Consider the following 18,771-nt stretch of genomic DNA (forward strand, 5'->3'; position numbering starts at 1 on the left):
AAGACTAAAGAGCATTGTGAATGTCATTTCTTAGATATGACTCTTCAACATGGAAACTGTCCCATGAGTGTATTTAGTATTGAGGTGAATGAGCTCTGTGTGTTTGTCATGATGAAGAGAAATAATGTGTGAGCTCTCCCAGCAGGTTGTTGTGTTGGTGTGAAGGTGTGGACTCTGCTATGAATCAGTGTGAGGACAGAGAGGAGGGAGTCCCTCCCTCTAAAAGCACTCTGTGTGGGGAACATGACAGCCAGACCAAAGGTCAGAGGTGAGAGGACCATCTCTAACTGTCCACCACTCTTCTCCATGTCACACAGTCTTTCATTCACTCACTCTGTTTATCAATATGGGATCAGGATCCATCAGAGACCAGACTGTCCTGGACCTGAACCTGGACCTGGACCTGAACCCAGCTGTGTGTCCATGAAGAGTGACGGTCTATGACTCCTCCTTTATCCTTCAAAGATGGACGCCACTCTGTTGATCAGAGGTGAGGATTTAAACTGATGATGAAAACAAAGTGATGATGATGATGATGATGATGATGATGATGATGATCAAAGTAAAATGATGATCTTGATGATGATGATGACTTAGTGAAATGATCATCCTGATGATGCAATCTCTTCAACCATGATGATGATGATGATGAAGATGATCTGATGATGAAAACAGTTTCAAAGATCATGACTGATGATCATGATGAAAACTAAATCTGTTGATTCATGATTTGAAATGAATGATAAATGATGATGATGATGATGATGATGATGATGATGATGATGATGATGATGATGATGATGATGACGATGTCAGAAGGTCACTCAGGCTAAAACTCTCTGCTTTAACACCACATGGTTCCTCACTTCATCCTGATTGGACAGCATTACTCTTCAACCATTATGGTCACCTCATTGCATCATTTCCTACAAAAGATTACAATTCATTTGTTTATGAATATGGGATCATGGATCCATCAGATTTGACCAGACTGACCAGACCAGCTCTGACCTGTGACCTGGACCAGTCTAGACAAGGACTCCTATGAATCTGAACCTGACCTGAACCCAGCTGTGTGTCCATGAAGAGTCACCAAAGGTCTATGATTTAGAGTGTGACTTTATTACCTTCAAAGATGGACACCACTCTGGATATTGATCAGATGTGAGGATTTAAACTGATGATGAAAATTTAGTCATTAATATGATGATGACATGCTTGATGATGATGATCAAAACAAATCAGAGATGATGATGATGAGAAAAGATGAAGAGATGAAGACTGATGATGATTCTCTGAAGATGTCATGATTTTCATGATGAAAACAAAGTCAAGATGATGAAGAGATGAAAATGATGATTCTCATAGTGAAGATGATGATTTAGATCTGAAGTGATGATGATGATGATGATGATGATGATGATGATGATGATGATGAAAACATAATGATGATGATGATGATGATGATGATGTCAGAAGGTCACTCAGGTAAAACTCTCTGCTTTAACACCACATGGTTCCTCTCTTCATCCTGATTGGACAGCATTACTCTTCAACCATTATGGTCACCTCACTGCATCATTTCCTGCTCTGCTGCACTGAATACAGCTTCAACATCAACACTGAAACATTTCTAAATTAAACATTGATTTCATACAAAATGTCTCCTAAAACTACCAGGATACAAATACACTGAGTACAGTAGGTTTATTAAATCTCTGAATGTATCTCTTGTTTCTATCAGGAGGAAGCTGGAACAACCTGAACCCAGCTGTGTGTCCATGAAGAGTGACCGGTCTATGGATCCTCCTTTATCCTTCAAAGATGGATGCCACTCTGTTGATCAGAGGTGAGGATTTAAACTGATGATGAAAACAAAGTGATGATGTGTTTCTATCAGACTCTCTGTTGTGAGATCTCCAGTTTTTAAACCTTTACTGACTCAGATGAAGTTCTCTGAGCACCAACACTCTTCTTCATTGAAACACATTCACACTGGGAGCTGCCCAGTACAACCAGTCTGACACTGAGACGCTCCACTGGAGCAGCTGGAGGTTCTGGGTGCCTTGCTCCAGGGCTCTTCAGCAGTGTACAGTGAGGGAGGGAGAGCTACATGGAGGGCTTGGTGAGAGCTGTTGGGACTAAACCAAACTGACTGCTGAAGAAAACAGTGAGCTGAAAGACGGAGCTGTTGATTCTCAGTGGGATCAGCAGGACCAGTAGACCTTTACCAGTACAGGGAGTCATCTGATCCACATCCACATATCACTTCATGGACCTTTACCTTGTGTTTGTCTCTGTGTGGACAGACACAATGTGAGCTGATTCTTCATGATTCCTCCACAGAGAGGACCAGGAGAGCTCACAGGTTCCCAGAGGTCAGTCTGCCCAGCAGCATCAAACACACCTGGACTCCATATTTATGGTCTGTACATGTACAACTACTTTTACATCTATTCTGTTCACAATCATCTCCATGCTGCACTTTTTAGACCAGTGGATTGTCAGTCTGTCCAACATGGATCTGATGTTTGGTTCCATGGTTTTAGTTTGTGTCCTTCATATAATATTCTGTTCCAGCTGCTGGAGGAGAACATCCTCACTTTTGTGAAGAACGAGCTGAAGAAGATCCAGAAGGTTGTGAGTTCAGATTACCCAGAATGCTTAGAGAGTCAGAGGGTGGATGAGGAGGTGTTGGACGGTGAGGATGAAGAGCAGAGGAGGAGCAGCAGAGAGGCATTTCTGAAGATCACACTGCACCTCCTGAGGAGAATGAAGCAGGAGGAGCTGGCTGACTGTCTGCAGAGCAGTAAGAGGATTTCTCTAAAGATTTAACATGCTGGATAAATGGGACCTTTACTAATGTCTCAAGAGATGGACCAAAATATATTCATATACTCTTCTTTGAGGATACGACATGTTGAAATCTATTCTTTGACTCATTGATCTTCTTTGTTGTGTGTTCATTCAGGACTTCTTGCTGCAGTTTGTCAGCGTGAACTCAATCTAACCTGAAGAAGAAGTTCCAGTGTGTGTTTGAGGGGATCGCTAAAGCAGGAAACCCAACCCTTCTGAACCAGATCTACACAGAGCTCTACATCACAGAGGGAGGGACTGCAGAGGTCAATGATGAACATGAGGTCAGACAGATTGAAACAGCATCCAGGAAACCAGACAGACCAGAAACAACCATCAGACAAGAAGACATCTTTAAAGCCTCACCTGGAAGAGAGGAACCAATCAGAACAGTGATGACAAAGGGAGTGGCTGGCATTGGGAAAACAGTCTTAACACAGAAGTTCACTCTGGACTGGGCTGAAGACAAAGCCAACCAGGACATACAGTTCACATTTCCATTCACCTTCAGAGAGCTGAATGTGCTGAAAGAGAAAAAGTACAGCTTGGTGGAACTTGTTCATCACTTCTTCTCTGAAACCAAAGAAGCAGGAATCTGCAGGTTTGAAGAGTTCCCGGTTGTGTTCATCTTTGACGGTCTGGATGAGTGTCGACTTCCTCTGGACTTCCACAACAATGAGATCCTGACTGATGTTACAGAGTCCACCTCAGTGGATGTGCTGCTGACAAACCTCATCAGGGGGAAACTGCTTCCCTCTGCTCGCCTCTGGATAACCACACGACCTGCAGCAGCCAATCAGATCCCTCCTGAGTGTGTTGGCATGGTGACAGAGGTCAGAGGGTTCACTGACCCCCAGAAGGAGGAGTACTTCAGGAAGAGATTCAGAGATAAGGAGCAGGCCAGCAGGATCATCTCCCACATCAAGACCTCACGAAGCCTCCACATCATGTGCCACATCCCAGTCTTCTGCTGGATCACTGCTACAGTTCTGGAGGATGTGTTGAAGACCAGAGAGGGAGGAGAGCTGCCCAAGACCCTGACTGAGATGTACATCCACTTCCTGGTGGTTCAGTCCAAACTGAAGAACGTCAAGTATGATGGAGGAGCTGAGACGGATCCACACTGGAGTCCAGAGAGCAGGAAGATGACTGAGTCTCTGGGAAAACTGGCTTTTGATCAGCTGCAGAAAGGAAACCTGATCTTCTATGAATCCGACCTGACAGAGTGTGGCATCGATATCAGAGCAGCCTCAGTGTACTCAGGAGTGTTCACACAGATCTTTAGAGAGGAGAGAGGACTGTACCAGGACAAGGTGTTCTGCTTCATCCATCTGAGTGTTCAGGAGTTTCTGGCTGCTCTTCATGTCCATCTGACCTTCATCAACTCTGGTGTCAATCTGCTGTCAGAAGAACAAACAACCTCCCGGTTGTCTAAAGTCTTCAGAGACAAACCTAAACTAACACATCTCTACCAGAGTGCTGTGGACAAGGCCTTACAGAGTCCAAATGGACACCTGGACTTGTTCCTCCGCTTCCTCCTGGGTCTTTCACTGCAGACCAATCAGACTCTCCTACGAGGTCTGCTGACACAGACAGGAAGTAGCTCACAGACCAATCAGGAAACAGTCCAGTTCATCAAGAAGAAGTTCATCGACACGAGGATCTCTCTGCAGAGAAAAGCATCAATCTGTTCCACTGTCTGAATGAACTGAATGATGGTTCTCTAGTGGAGGAGATCCAACAGTCCCTGAGTTCAGGACGTCTCTCCACAGATAAACTGTCTCCTGCTCAGTGGTCAGCTCTGGTCTTCATCTTACTGTCATCAGAAAAAGATCTGGACGTGTTTGACCTGAAGAAATACTCTGCTTCAGAGGAGGCTCTTCTGAGGCTGCTGCCAGTGGTCAAAGCCTCCAACAAAGCTCTGTAAGTCCAGAGAGAGTTAGATTCATATATCATAACTTAAATATGCTGATGTTTTCTATTTATTGATTTTTTTTTTTCATCCTTTTCCCTTCAGACTGAGTGTCTGTAACCTCTCAGAGAGAAGCTGTGAAGCTCTGTCCTCAGTCCTCAGCTCCCAGTCCTCTAGTCTGAGAGAGCTGGACCTGAGTAACAACAACCTGCAGGATTCAGGAGTGAAGCTGCTGTCTGCTGGACTGGAGAGTCCACACTGTAAACTGGAAACTCTCAGGTCAGATCAAGTTAGTTTGTCTTCAATGATTTAAATGTGTCTCTAAACTATCAGCTCCATGCAGTGTAAACAGCCTCTCTCTTTCTGGTTGGGAAAACACCAGAAAAACTTTAACTTTGTATTTAACACTTATATACAACAATAAATATCCACCCCTCATCCTGATATCAATACTACAGTACTTCCTGTATACAGTAGAGCACAAAGTACTAACATTTTCAGCTTGTTTAGAGTAGAACAACAATAATTTATCCACTATCACAAAAAAATTATCTTTGTTCTTTCTGATTGCTACTTATTTATGCTTTTAACACAAATGTTATTTTTCTTCTTGTTGATTGTTGTCTCTTCAGACTGAGTGGCTGTAACCTCTCAGAGAGAAGCTGTGAAGCTCTGTCCTCAGTCCTCAGCTCCCAGTCCTCTAGTCTGAGAGAGCTGGACCTGAGTAACAACAACCTGCAGGATTCAGGAGTGAAGCTGCTGTCTGCTGGACTGGAGAGTCCACACTGTAAACTGGAAACTCTCAGGTCAGATCAAGTTAGTTTGTCTTCAATGATGTAAATGTGTCTCTTAACTATCAGCTCCATGCAGTGTAAACAGCCTCTCTCTTTCTGAATCTTTGAATTAGTTCATCAGGATTTCAGATTTCATAAACCTCTTTTTCACCAGGAAATTAACCAGAACTATGGAACCAGAGGAACTAATCTCAGAGACTAAACTAGAGTCCAAAAGTCCTTTTTGTGAATTCCTGTTTGTTTTTCCATCCCATCTTAAGAACCTTGTAGAACAGACAAACTTGATCCACAGCGGATTAAAAAACGATGGTGGAGTTTGAAACATAATTCACATTCACAATAAAACATCACAGGGTCATCCTGTTGTTGCTCTTATTTATGCTTTATGATGTTATGTTTGATATAATTAATGAATGAAAAGGAGAAATGCTTGAATGTCTGTCTCTACAGTGACGATCTGCTGAGAGTTTGATGGTTGTTTATTTCTGCTTTAGAACGTCTCCTTAAAATAATATAAATATAAATATCCACCCCTCATCCTGATAGTGATACTACAGTACTTCCTGAATACAGTAGAGTACACTGAACCTACATTGTATCGTGTTTAGTGTAGAACAGCAAGTATTTTATCCATCCACACTGTGAACTGGAAACTCTCAGGTCAGGATTCAATTAATGTCCACTTAAATCCTGATTTACATTAATGGGTAAACTCGTAACCTTCATAAGATTATCTCTGCTTGTGTGATTTCAATCACATATTACATTTTAATAAGTCATTCTGCGCAGAATGGAGCCCATACAGAGATTCAGCATGGACTGAGGCTCTCAGCCTTCAGTCTGGACTTATATCTGTGTTGTGCATCCCTTCAATGTGCACAAAGGCAAAACACATGTTGAGCAGTACATACATCATTCAGACACCTTGAAACATACACTTTTTGAAATACGTTCCTGAGACCCTAGTATCCTCCATCTGTGTAAACATCACTATAAACAAGGTTCTCATGTCTTATGAAGGTCATGAGGTCATTGTTAGGGCAGTTCTTGAGTACCTAGACTCTTCGTCTGCGTAAACATCACCATAAACAAGGCTGTCATGCCATACGTTGGTCATGAGATCATTATTAGGGCAGCTCCTAAGAACCCTGACTGGTCAACATCACACAGCATGCAACAACTTCATGGCCTCATTACAACAAGGTATAGCAGAATATGATAAAATACACTACATATTCCCCCCTTTGGGACTTACTAAAGTCCCAACAAACGTAAAATATACAGCGGGTAAAATAAGTATTGAACACGTCACCATTTTTCTCAACATAATTTCTGTAACAACCCACAATCCATACACAAGACGCGAGACAACAGTTTCTCAATCAAAATAAGTATTTAATCAGATGTCGGTAACAACCCAAGTAATCCATACATACAAAGAAAAACAAACAAACAAGTTCAGAAATTAAGTTATGTGTAATAAAATGGAATGACACAGGGAAAAAGTATTGAACACATGAAGAACGGGAGGTGCAAAAAGGCATGGTAATAGGTTCACTATAACGTGAACTAGTCTTGTCTTCGTTGTAGTCTTGGGGGAAAAAGTCTAGATGTGGGGGCACCAGTACCTGGGAGCTGAGGTTTCGATATCTGGGGCAAAGGTACAATACCTGGTCGAGTATGTGGGGGTGGAGGTATGACTACCTCACCCCACCGTTGGAGGACAGTCTTCAGCACTGCCTCAAGATAGAGAATAGGGAAAGTGAGAGATAGAGAGAAATGATAGGTAATCCTTTTGTCGGGGATATCTTCACCTCATCATAAATGAGGATTTGCCTTCAGAAAAGTTCATCAAGGACTTTCTTACTCATACATGTCCTTCCTGCAGTATTATGGCAGTTATGCGTCTTGATGAGGTAGCTTTGCAAAGTTTTGTACTGTTCGTTGGTCTTTTTGGTCTCCGTAGTCTTTTTTATGTTCTAAACTACATTCCCTACGTGTTCCCCATCTTCGTCAAGAAATTCTTCATATCTCTCGTGCCATGGAGTTGGGTACATGTCTGGGTCTGGGACCTCTGGATTGATACCATTATCTCCACTCGATAAGGTTGTAGATTCAGGTCTTTTAGTCTCTGGTGTTATTGTACTTGTAGCTCTTGGTCTTGTGGTTTTTGTGGTCCTGGGAGAAACAAATGGAATGACATCAAGTCTCCATTTCTTCACAAGGGGTTTGTGTCATCTTGTGGTCTGGAGCTGCTGGGAGCGTTCTTTGGGTGGTTGTCTGAGGCTTCTTTCTTCACCTTCACTTTTACTGATGTTATCTTTATCCTCTTTCTCCCAAATCTGTTGTGAGTCTCTAGTTTGCACATGTAGACTCCATCGTCTGATTTGGTGACAGACTGTATTTCCATGGAACAGTTTTTCTGACTTCCTTCAACTAAGACTCTCGAGTTTTATCCATCCTGTTGCGTCAGTCTTGTCAACTTTGGGTCACTTATTGACTGGTTAATGATTATTATCCCATTCTTTTCCCATAGGACTATGTCTTCTTCATGCTTTCTTCCTGGGCATTCAAACGGCAGTGTCAGGGCCGTTCCTTCTTCTGCAGTTGTCTCAAATGTTCTTGTGACTTCACTTTGTTCCTTCTGTCTTCGAATCCTAGTCTTGGAGTTGTTTGGGCTTGGTCTTAATTCTGACTGGTCGTGGATCTCTGGGTTGAGCTGGAGCTGGTCTTTGTCTTGGTTCTGGTTGTTTCGTGGGAGAGACATCATGGCCACCTTGGGCTGGCTCTGATTGTTTTGGGGCATTCTGTAGGTAAATAGTGTTGAATCTCTCATATTGTTCGTTGTCTGGGGCGTGGCCCCCGGTATCATTTGGATCAGGTATCCGATCATCATCACTTTCACCATCATGGTTGCCCAAGTCGTGAGCATTCCTTTTCTCTGAGCTCCTTTGACCTGGACTGCTGTTCCGGTACTGCGGACGACTTCAAACGGTCCTTCTCTACGGGCGTTAAACCATTTCCTCCTGTATACTTTCACGAACACCTTGTCCCCTGGTTGTATGGTATCTCCTGTTCCCACCCTCGACTCCTCCTTCTCCTCCTGTGCCTGTTTCTGGATGATATAATCAGATATACTCCTATGGAGGTAAGTCATATACTTCACATAGACTTTCATCTCGTCTTCCAGGAGGGATAGGCTCGGACCTTTCCCACTGGTGCGTAAGCAAGGAGAAGGCATGGGTCGACCCGTAACCAGTTCATGCGGAGTCATGCATAGCTCACGAAGTTCACTAGAGCGGCATGCCATTAGTGCAAGCGGAAGCCCCTCAACCCAATTGAGGCCTGTGTGTTGACAAATCTTAATGAGATGGTTCTTAATCACTCCATTCATCCTTTCAACTATACCTTGACTCTGAGGATGATAGACAGATCCAAGCCGCTGTTTAATCCCTAGCTTTTGCAAGATAAGCTTCACTGTCTTGTCCACAAACTCCTTCCCATTGTCTGACGCAATGTGGTCTGGGATACCCCATCTTGGTATCACCTCACGACATAAGAACTTTGCAACGGACTGTGCATCTTTTCTCTTAGTGGGGCATGCCTCTACCCATCTACTGAATCGGTCAACCACAACTAACATGTATCTCTTGCCTCCAACAGGACGTATCATGTACACATAGTCTATGACGAGCTCTTTCATTGGTCCCTGTGGTGTTGGAATGTGCCCTGGAAGAGTTGGTATTCCTCTCCTAATGTTGTTTTTCAAACAAACCACGCATCTCCCTATGATGTAGTCAATTTGTTCCAACAACTGCAGAGCCCAAAATCCATACTCCTTTATAATCTTCCTCCTTACCTCCCCCCTGGCTACATGGGCTTGCCCATGAGCCTCCTGGATCAACAGACCTAGTAGGTTAGATGGCGCCACTATCAACCCCTCATGGTTTCGCCATAAACCTGTAGCATCTTTACTTGCTCCTCTAGCAAGCCACAAGTTTCTCTCTAAGACATTTGCTTCTTCTTGCATCAAAACTATGTCTCTGAGTGTGATGTTGTCCTCTAGCTCCACCTCATGCATTACTAAAATAACTTTCCCTGGTCTGTTCGCTCCTGTAACTGCCTAAGCAGCTTCATCAGCTGCCTTGTTTCCTTGTGTAACCCGTGATGAGTCTGATTTATGTGCTGCGCATTTAGCTATTGCTATTTCTCTTGGTTTCATCATAGCTCCTATCAGCTTCATGATTTGTGCATGATGCTGTATGGGAGAGCCATCGGCTTTCTTAAACCCATGGCCCCTCCATATTGCTCCAAAAAGGTGACACACATTGTGAGCATAGGCCGAATCTGTGTATATCGTTACTCTCTTATCATCTGCCATGAGACACGCTTCCGTGAGAGCAATCAACTCGGTTAGCTGGGCTGAACATGGCTGTGGAACTACTTCAGCCTTTTCAATTACAAACTCAGTTCCCTGTGCCCTAACAACTGCATATCCTGCACTCAGATTCTCACCTATCCGGTAACAGGACCCGTCAGGCCAGTACTCCAGATCCGCTTCCCGAAGCCGGAGAGCTTGTAAGTCTGATCTGAGTCTGGAGTATTTTTTTGCTTCTCGCACACAATCGTGTGCCTCTCCATCTTTGGAGGTTGGTAGGGTACTAGCTGGATTACCGTGGTACACCTAGCTAGCGTGACATCTTCTTGTTCTAACATTCTGTAATAGTTTCTGATTCTAGGCATAGTCAAAGTGTACTTGCCATGATTTAGGAGGTTCTTTAGACTATGATGGGTAAGCATGGTCACTGGATAACCCATAGTCAGGGTGGATGCTTTCTCATACATTAGATAAGCACCGGCTAGTGCTCTATAGCATGGGGCGAAATCCATTTCTACCTCTGAATAGGCTATAGACTAATAGGCAATGGGCTGAGGGCTAGAACCAATGCCCGTGGGTTGGGCGAGGACAGCGCAGGCTGGTTCCCCCCCGGCGAACGAGGAGACGTACAAAACAACGTTTTTTAAATAATCAGGCGCTGGTGCTTCTTGGAGTGGGTGTTTAATTGTCTCAAAAGCCAGGTGGCCCTCCCTTGTCCAGGTGAGATTACGGGGCAAGTGGTCACTTCCTGTTTCCTTAATAATGGCCCTTAGGGGTCCCGTGATTTTAGTGTAATTATCTACCCACGCTGAGCTATACCCTGTGATGCCCAGGAACGTCATCATTTCCCTAACTGTTCTAAGTTTTGGAGCCTTTCTAATGGCTTCTAAATGGTCATCAGAGATCTGGCGATGTCCCTGAGTTATAGATTGCCCTAAATAAACTACACGTTCCTGGCAATATTGTAACTTTTTCTGGGAGGCTTTGTGTCCCCTTTCTGCCAATATCTGCAGCAGTGTAATCGAGTCCCTGTGACATGTCTGTTCATCTGGGGAACAGAGAAGGATGTCATCTACATACTGGATTACAGTGCTGTTAATCGATTCTCCTAGCCCTACTAAGTCCTCTTTCAAAACCTGATTGAACAAATGCGGTGAGTGTTTGAAACCCTGGGGCAACCTATCATACTCATAAGCCTGACCTTTATATGTGAAGGCAAATAAACCCTGACTCTCTAAGCAAAGGGGCACACTGAAAAATGCTCCACACAGATCTATTACCGTGAAAAACGTAGCGTCTAAGGGGATTTCGGATAATAACACGTGTGGATCTGGAACTTCCGCTGGGTAGTTGACGACTACCTCGTTGACCGCTCATAAATCATGCACCAAGCGATAGGAACCATCAGGTTTCTTCACTGGTAGCAGGGGTGTATTGCTCATAGGGTTTTGAGTCATCTTCAAAACCCCTGCTTCCACTAACCCTCTTATTTGGGGCTCTGTGCCTTGGATTGCTTCTTCTTTCAATGGGTATTGCATCTTCCATGGGGGTGATGTTCCTGCGCAAAGGTCCCACTTGATTGGCTGGGCTGATTTTACAAGACCAATGTCAGTACTGTGTTTAGCCCACAAATTTTCCGGTACTTCACGCAGCATTTTGGCCTTGAGGTCCTGATCAGAGTTGACTGGGAACATTGGTTCGCTTGTCATTCCCACAGTCTGTGGTTCGCCAACTCCTTCGGCAGAGATCATGATTTTGATGAAACGCTGATCTTCACTTACCCAGATCATAGGGTTTTCTTTTATTGGTACAAAGATGGCGTCTTCCAATTCTACCATCATTGCCCCGATATGTTTCTGGTCGTAGTCTTCATCGATCTTCAGCGTCACATGAGGGATGCTACCTTCAATCTTATGTTCTTTGTCAAGATACTCATCTCTGTTTATCTTCATGGCAGCTCCCTGTGGCCCCAGTATTATACAGCTCAAGCTGAGCTGGAATCGCTAAGCTTGATGTTTCAGCCATTCATCTGGGTTAGATTTGATAGCTTCTTTGAAATACTGGAGCGTGCAATGGGGCGGATATTCTGGTGTTCGAGCACCAGGCATGTTTGCAAAAATAAACTTCTCCCACAGTCTTGCTGGTTCCATTAGGCTTTGGCTGAGATTTCCAATCCAATACACCATAGACGTTTCAGTGCCCATCATCATAGACATCTGATGGTGGTTTTTGTAAGGCACCTCCACCTGACAGCCATCAGGCGTACATTTTATGGTGCAGTTTAATCAATATAGTGCATCTCTTCCGAGAAGTCCAATAGGTGTATGTTGTGACACAAGAATAGGCAAAGTGGTCGTAGCTCCACTGGTTGAGTGGTGGGTATCAGCTGTTTTATTCCCTCAAATCCGATCGTCCTCACATGGCTTCCGGACAAAGGGAGGTGTATGGCATCTCGAGGCTGGACACAGGTATAACTGGCACCACTGTCCACCAGCATTTTCATTGGGCCATTGTTTATCTTCACCCAGATTGTCGGATCGTCTTCCGGCTTAGACACCACCAGCTGACACCCCCCTTTCAGATTTTCTGGGCATCCCTAGAACTGACATTCTGGGCCCCTGTAGGGGTTTACCGGTCCCTGGGATGGCTGCTGCTGCCACGTCTGCGGTGGCTGCTGTTGCTGCCACATCTGCGGTGGCTGCTGTTGTTGCCACATCTGCGGTGGCTGCTGTTGTTGGGATGGCTGCTGCTGCCACGTCTGCGGTGGCTGCTGTTGCTGCCACATCTGCGGTGGCTGCTGTTGTTGCCACATCTGCGGTGGCTGCTGTTGTTGCCACCGTTGGCCTTGGGGTGCATATCCTTGATTTGCATATCCTCCTCTGCTGTAGCCTCTGTCACCCCTACGGCCCCCCTTGAAGCAATTTCTGGCGATATGCCCAGTTCGTCCACATGTGAAACATGCTCCTGTCTCGGGCCCTTGATTATTGCCTCCTCTGCCTCCCCCTCTTTCTCCCTGGAATTGTCCTTGGGCAGGTTGTGGTTGTGGAGGCTGAGGGGTGTTCTGCCCCACTGGCGGTGGCTGTGGAGGTTGAAGTGGGCTTTGCAGAACTGGAACTTGTTTCCTCTCTTTGTCATTCTTTCCCTCGGTCAGTTGGACCTGATTGACTTTTCTCAGTGTCTACTGGTCTTGTTCTTTCAGAGTGTGTTCTTTCTTGCGATGCAGCTCCACCTGATGAGCTATATGGTCTGTATAGGCGTTCTTGGACATGCTTCCGAGTCCCACTACCTCTGCCAACTTAGTCCTCACCTGTTGGGGCAACCCCTGCTGAATCTTCTGTCTTACAATGGATTGCTCCATTTTATTATTATCTGGGTCTTCTCCTGTGACATTCCTCCACTGTTGCTGAGCTCTTGCCACGTAGACTCTTGGGTTCTCCGTTGTCCCCAATGGTTCAATGATGATGTTGTCTGGATGCACATTAGTGGGGTATTCCTCCTTTAATGCTTTCCACAGACGACCTCTATTGGCAGAGAAGAGTTCTGGGTCATTGACCGCTGTTCTGACATACCTTTGAAGTCCTGCTTTCTCCAGAATTTCTTCCTTAGCAGGTACTCCCAAGAGATTAGCAAGAAGTCTCTTGATATCCCCCATTCCTGGCTCCTGAGTTCCCACCAGAGCCTCATCTAGCTTTGAGGTCCATGGGTAGGCTCCGTCCTGGAGTAGGGGTAGTTTTTCCAAGATGTCAGACATGTCGGTATTTGGCCATGGCTTGTAATCTAAATGATGTCCTCTGACCACCACCGGCAGAAGTTTTTTACTGTGTAGTTCATAGTTGTTTCCCTCTGCGCCTTCCCGGAGGCCTTCTTCCAGTGCCTCTTCCACCTCATCTTTCTCTTCTTGTAGTTCTTCTTCCAGTTGCACGATTTCTTTCTGCGATTCGGTATGACTGCGGGCTAACCTCATGTGCTCCATTACCTCAGCCTTTGCTTGGTCTAACCTTCTCCGGTCTCTGTCCACCTCTTTTCTTTTTTTGTCCAGTCGGTCCATTCTTCTCATCTCTTTCTCCTGTAGCTCCACCTGTTCTCTTCTATCTCGGTCTCTTCTTCTTCTCAAGTCTCGTGACCAATCAATGGTCTCCTCAGATTCCAAGTCTTCACTATCCCCCTCGCTTCCACTGGTGTTGCGTTCCTTTCGACTTGTTTTCTTCCCTTTTCTTTCAGCCATCTCCAGTACTTTCTTAACTCGAGGGTCATATCCTCCGATGCCTAGTCCTTCTTCACTAGAACTCTCACTGCTGTCCTTTGGAGTTTTCTTCTTTTTCTTCTTTTTATCCCTTTTTTCCTCCTGGAAACTCATTCCACTGGGAACAGATGTCCACTTCTTTTTACTCTTGCAATCAAGTTCCATCGCCATGGATGATGTGATTTTTCCAGTCTCAGTTATTTGGCAGTTGTCTCCCTCAATGGTATATCTGCCCTCAGTGGTGAGAAGTGGTAGCATGAGATATCCTCTGGTGGGTTCACCTCCTCCCTCATAGGGTGGTGGAGTTGGCACAACTGGAGCCATGTGTGAAAAGGGGGTGTTTACTTTCTTCATCAGTCTCTCAGCCTCTTCTATGTTTTTATCCACATTTTTCTCTCTTGTAGCTTTTACCGCGTTCAACAACTTCAGTCCTTCTCTTTTGAATAGTTCTAGGAGTGCTATCTCTAAATCCCTTTTTTCTTTTCTTTGTCGTCCTTTTTTGCCTTTCTTCTGTTCTGCCTTGTAGGTGCTTATGAGCAGTTGCAGCGTGTTAATCCCTTCCGGGTCAAAGGTGCCATCTTCTGGTCAAGGCTGTTCAATCTCAGCCCATCTCTTATTCCATTTTTGGGATTGTTCCTCTCAACGATTCCCACGGGGGTGGTTGCTTTAGCTGCCGCCAATCCCATTTTTGCCATTTCCGGTGACTAAATTGCTTAGTCTTTCTGTACTATCAAGTTTTTCCTTTTTTTGATTTTATGACAAATTTCTTAACAATTGTTCTTTTGATATTATTACAATAGACCTTCTTACCGTATTGATTGCTTGCCCGAACCCTTATTGAATTTATTCAATTAGCTCAAGTAATTACTCGATTCAATTGTCAATGCAATTAATTCATCAGTAAACAGAATACAAACCCCTACCCACAATGTGATCACGTAGCATGCAACAACTTCATGGCCTCATTACAACAAGGTATAGCAGAATATGATAAAATACACTACAAGCCAAAAAGAGAAACTGACTTTGCTGACTTTGTTCATCCCTGCACTCCTACACTGTAATAAATTGAAATATCAGAAACCAGTGATGCCAGTAATGTTGTCAGATTGTTGATGGACATTGGTGGGTGTTTGGTTGTGACTAGAAACCAATTAGTACCAATGTTAATGTAACCCCACAGTAGCCGACAGTATCTCAGTACTGCAGAAGCCAGCCCTCACAGTTCCTTCAGATCATGTGACATGTGTGTTGTTTGGTGTGTTTTCAGGCTGTCAGGCTGTCTGATCACAGAGGAAGGCTGTGCTTCTCTGGACTCAGCTCTGAGCTCCAACCCCTCCCACCTGAGAGAGCTGGACCTGAGCTACAATCATCCAGGAGACTCAGGGGTGGAGCTGCTGTCTGCTGGACTGGAGGATCCACACGGGAGACCGGAAAAACTCAGGTATGAAGAGGCCTGCTGCATCAGTCTGATACAGGAGGTAGAGCTGGTTAATAAGACCCTGACACACCAAGCTGACCTCAAACTAGCAGAGACTCATCAAACTGTTTGTGTCCCACATCAGACGATCAATACAGACAGAAGTAGTCAGGGAACAGTAGCCAAGATGAGCCAGATCAGGGAGGGAAGGTGATGAAACTATTGTTTTTCTGGAGTGTTGTCTTGTTTCAACATTAGAAAATAGGACAGTGGTGTATACTGACACGTTGACGGCCATCATGGTGGGTTGACATGCCTCAACGTCGTCACGCTGCAGGTTTGTGGGCTCATATCAAACAATAGTTGGATGATTTGATGTTCTTCATCTGCCACCAGTGTGTGTTGTCCTTTAGTCCAGACATTATTGTGAAAAGACAAACAGACAAAGAATCAACCTGGTTAAACCGTCTTGATAAATCATTACAATAGGAATGTTTTGCTGTTTTAAAGGAGTTCAGCTTCACCTGGTTTTGGTTTGTTTTGCACTGAGAGCGAGTTCTCTGGTTGATAAGAATGGACTTGTTGAAACTACAGGTGACAGTCGACCACAGACGCTCAGTGGAGAACCAACAGCTGATTGTGGACATGGTGTGTCAGAGCCCAAAGAGGTTTATTTAGGACTGGACCAAAGTTATAGGGGGACACAGGCAGTGCTCTGTGGCTGCAGACGGACTTGAACTGCAATATTCTAAACCTCTAGATTAGAGATAATAGAAAACAGTGTTGACTGTTGCTAGGAGACGGGATGTGAACAGCAGTTCCCGTCAGACACTTTGTACATCCAACCGTCCACCCCGACCTCCTCCATCAGAGGTTTGGTGGTGCTGTAGTGATTTCAGGCTACTTTCTCCTTTACTTCTGAGCGACAACAGTCATTATAACACAAACACAAGAGGTCGCTTGTCAGGACCAAAACATCCAACAATCAATATTTCTATATTGACAACTGATCAGCTGACTCTGTGTAATGGTGAAGAGTGGTGTAGTGGTGATGAACCCACAGAGAATTGTCTCCATCTCTGCAGCTCTACAGAGCTTTTTAGCCTCTTTTAGCTCCTAGTTTTGGTTCTGCAGCACATTTCCTGTTTGGTTCAGTCTCAGTGTTTCCAGCAGCTGTTTTCATCCAACAAGCTGTGATGAAGCCTCTGTACACTACCTGCTCAGCAGCAAACAGCAGACAAACTCAGTTAGAGACTAGCTGGTGAACATAGTGGAGCATTTAGCAGCTAAAGAGACAGATATTTCCCTCAGGAGGTGGTGGAGACCAAAAACAGGGCTAAAAGAGAGAGAATATTGGACCTCCATTCATCAGGTGACACAAACACAAAGACTCCTGATGAATCATCATGTTGATCTGTAACTGCTGGATGTGGAAGCAGCTGGTTGATATCATGTTAGACACAACTACTTTATAAGCTGATAATATGTCAGATGTTGTGTTTACAGCTTGTTTTCACTGAACCACAAGTGGACAAAGAAATCAATTGATGCAGGTTTAAACATTTGATTCACTGACTGACTGGTAGAGGAAACAGTCTGAAATGGATGATGATTGTCAATATAATACTGATAATAATATCTCATGAATAAGTGAACATAATGTCGTCATTGGCCAATCAGAAGAAGCTCCATGAAGTAAAAGAATATCATCTGATTAATAATAAGTGCTCCATGTGAACATGAATACAAAGCTCTGTGTATGAGACGATGTAATGTCCATGTTTCCATGCTGCTCTGACCCCCCTCCTCCTTTCAGGGTGGAGCCTGCTGGAGTCCGATGGTTCAGACCAGGTCTGAGGAAGTGTAAGTGTGCTTTGAATCTGACTCATGAAAACAAAGCAGCACACATTCAACCATCTTCAAACTGTGACATCACTCATTCACATCTCTGATGTCATCATCACAATGGCAACAGATGAACAGATGATAGATTAATAACTGCAGCTGTATTGTGTCTTGTTCTCTCCATCAGATTCCTGTGAACTCACACTCGACACAAACACAGTACACAGAAACCTCAAACTGTCTGACAACAACAGGAAGGTGACACATGTGGAGGAGGATCAGTCATATCCTGATCATCCAGACAGATTTGACCACTGTCCTCAGCTGCTGTGTAGAACTGGTCTGACTGGTCGCTGTTACTGGGAGGTCGAGTGTAGAGGAAGAGTTCATATATCAGTGAGTTACAGAGGAATCAGAAGGAGAGGAGACAGTAATGACTGTTGGTTTGGAGGGAATGATCAGTCCTGGAGTCTGCTCTGCTCTGATGATGTTGGTTCCTATGTCTATCACAATAAGACAGTAACACACATCTCCTCCTCCTCCTCCTCCTCCTCCTCCTCCTCCTCCTCTGGTAGAGTAGCAGTGTATGTGGACTGTCCTGCTGGCTCTCTGTCCTTCTACAGAGTCTCCTCTGACACACTGATCCACCTCCACACCTTCAACACCACATTCTCTGAACCTCTTTATCCTGGGTTTGGGTTCTGGTTCAGGTCTGCTTCCTCAGTGTCTCTGTGTTCTCTGGAGGAGGGAGAGTCTCCTCCTGGTAGTGAAACTTTCTCTCTGCTGACCAGATAGTTCAGTCTGTACAGGATCACACACAGCTGATGTTAGTTAGTACCAACCTGATTTCTCAGTGGTTGTTAATGCAGTCTGACCAGGTGAGGGGTACCTGAGCTGGTCTGGACTCTGGGGGGTTGAGAGCTCTCTGGGACTGAGCGAGGTCCATGTGATTACCTGAAATGATCAGTTGTCTGAGAGAAGGTGTGAAACATGTTTTACTTTGTGTATAAAACTGAACTTTGTTGTCTTGAAACATTTGTTTGTATGAAGAAAAACCTACGAATGTCAAACAAGAGTCTTTCTGGATCAAATTCATCATCTGTGGGAAAATAATCACAACGTGTAAAGAGTTGTTTTGATTAGAACAAACTAAGTTCATCATCTTGTGTCATTGTGTAACAAATGAACAAACTTTGATAAGAGATGTTGAAATAATAATAAATCAAAGTTTTGGGATGATTCTAGATAATAAACCACATAAACTGACAAAATCCACTGTATAAAATGATTGATTTATTAAATAAAGCTTCATTATTCACGTTG

At 44.4% G+C, this 18,771-nt stretch overlaps 1 pseudogene; it reads left to right on the plus strand.

Moving 5' to 3' along the window:
• The first annotated feature begins 73 nt into the window (after positions 1-73).
• LOC129096050 (NLR family CARD domain-containing protein 3-like) lies at positions 74-18,771 on the plus strand (annotated as a pseudogene).

The sequence above is a fragment of the Anoplopoma fimbria genome, chromosome 9 (genome assembly GCF_027596085.1).
Source record: "Anoplopoma fimbria isolate UVic2021 breed Golden Eagle Sablefish chromosome 9, Afim_UVic_2022, whole genome shotgun sequence".
NCBI classification, from domain to species: domain Eukaryota; kingdom Metazoa; phylum Chordata; class Actinopteri; order Perciformes; family Anoplopomatidae; genus Anoplopoma; species Anoplopoma fimbria.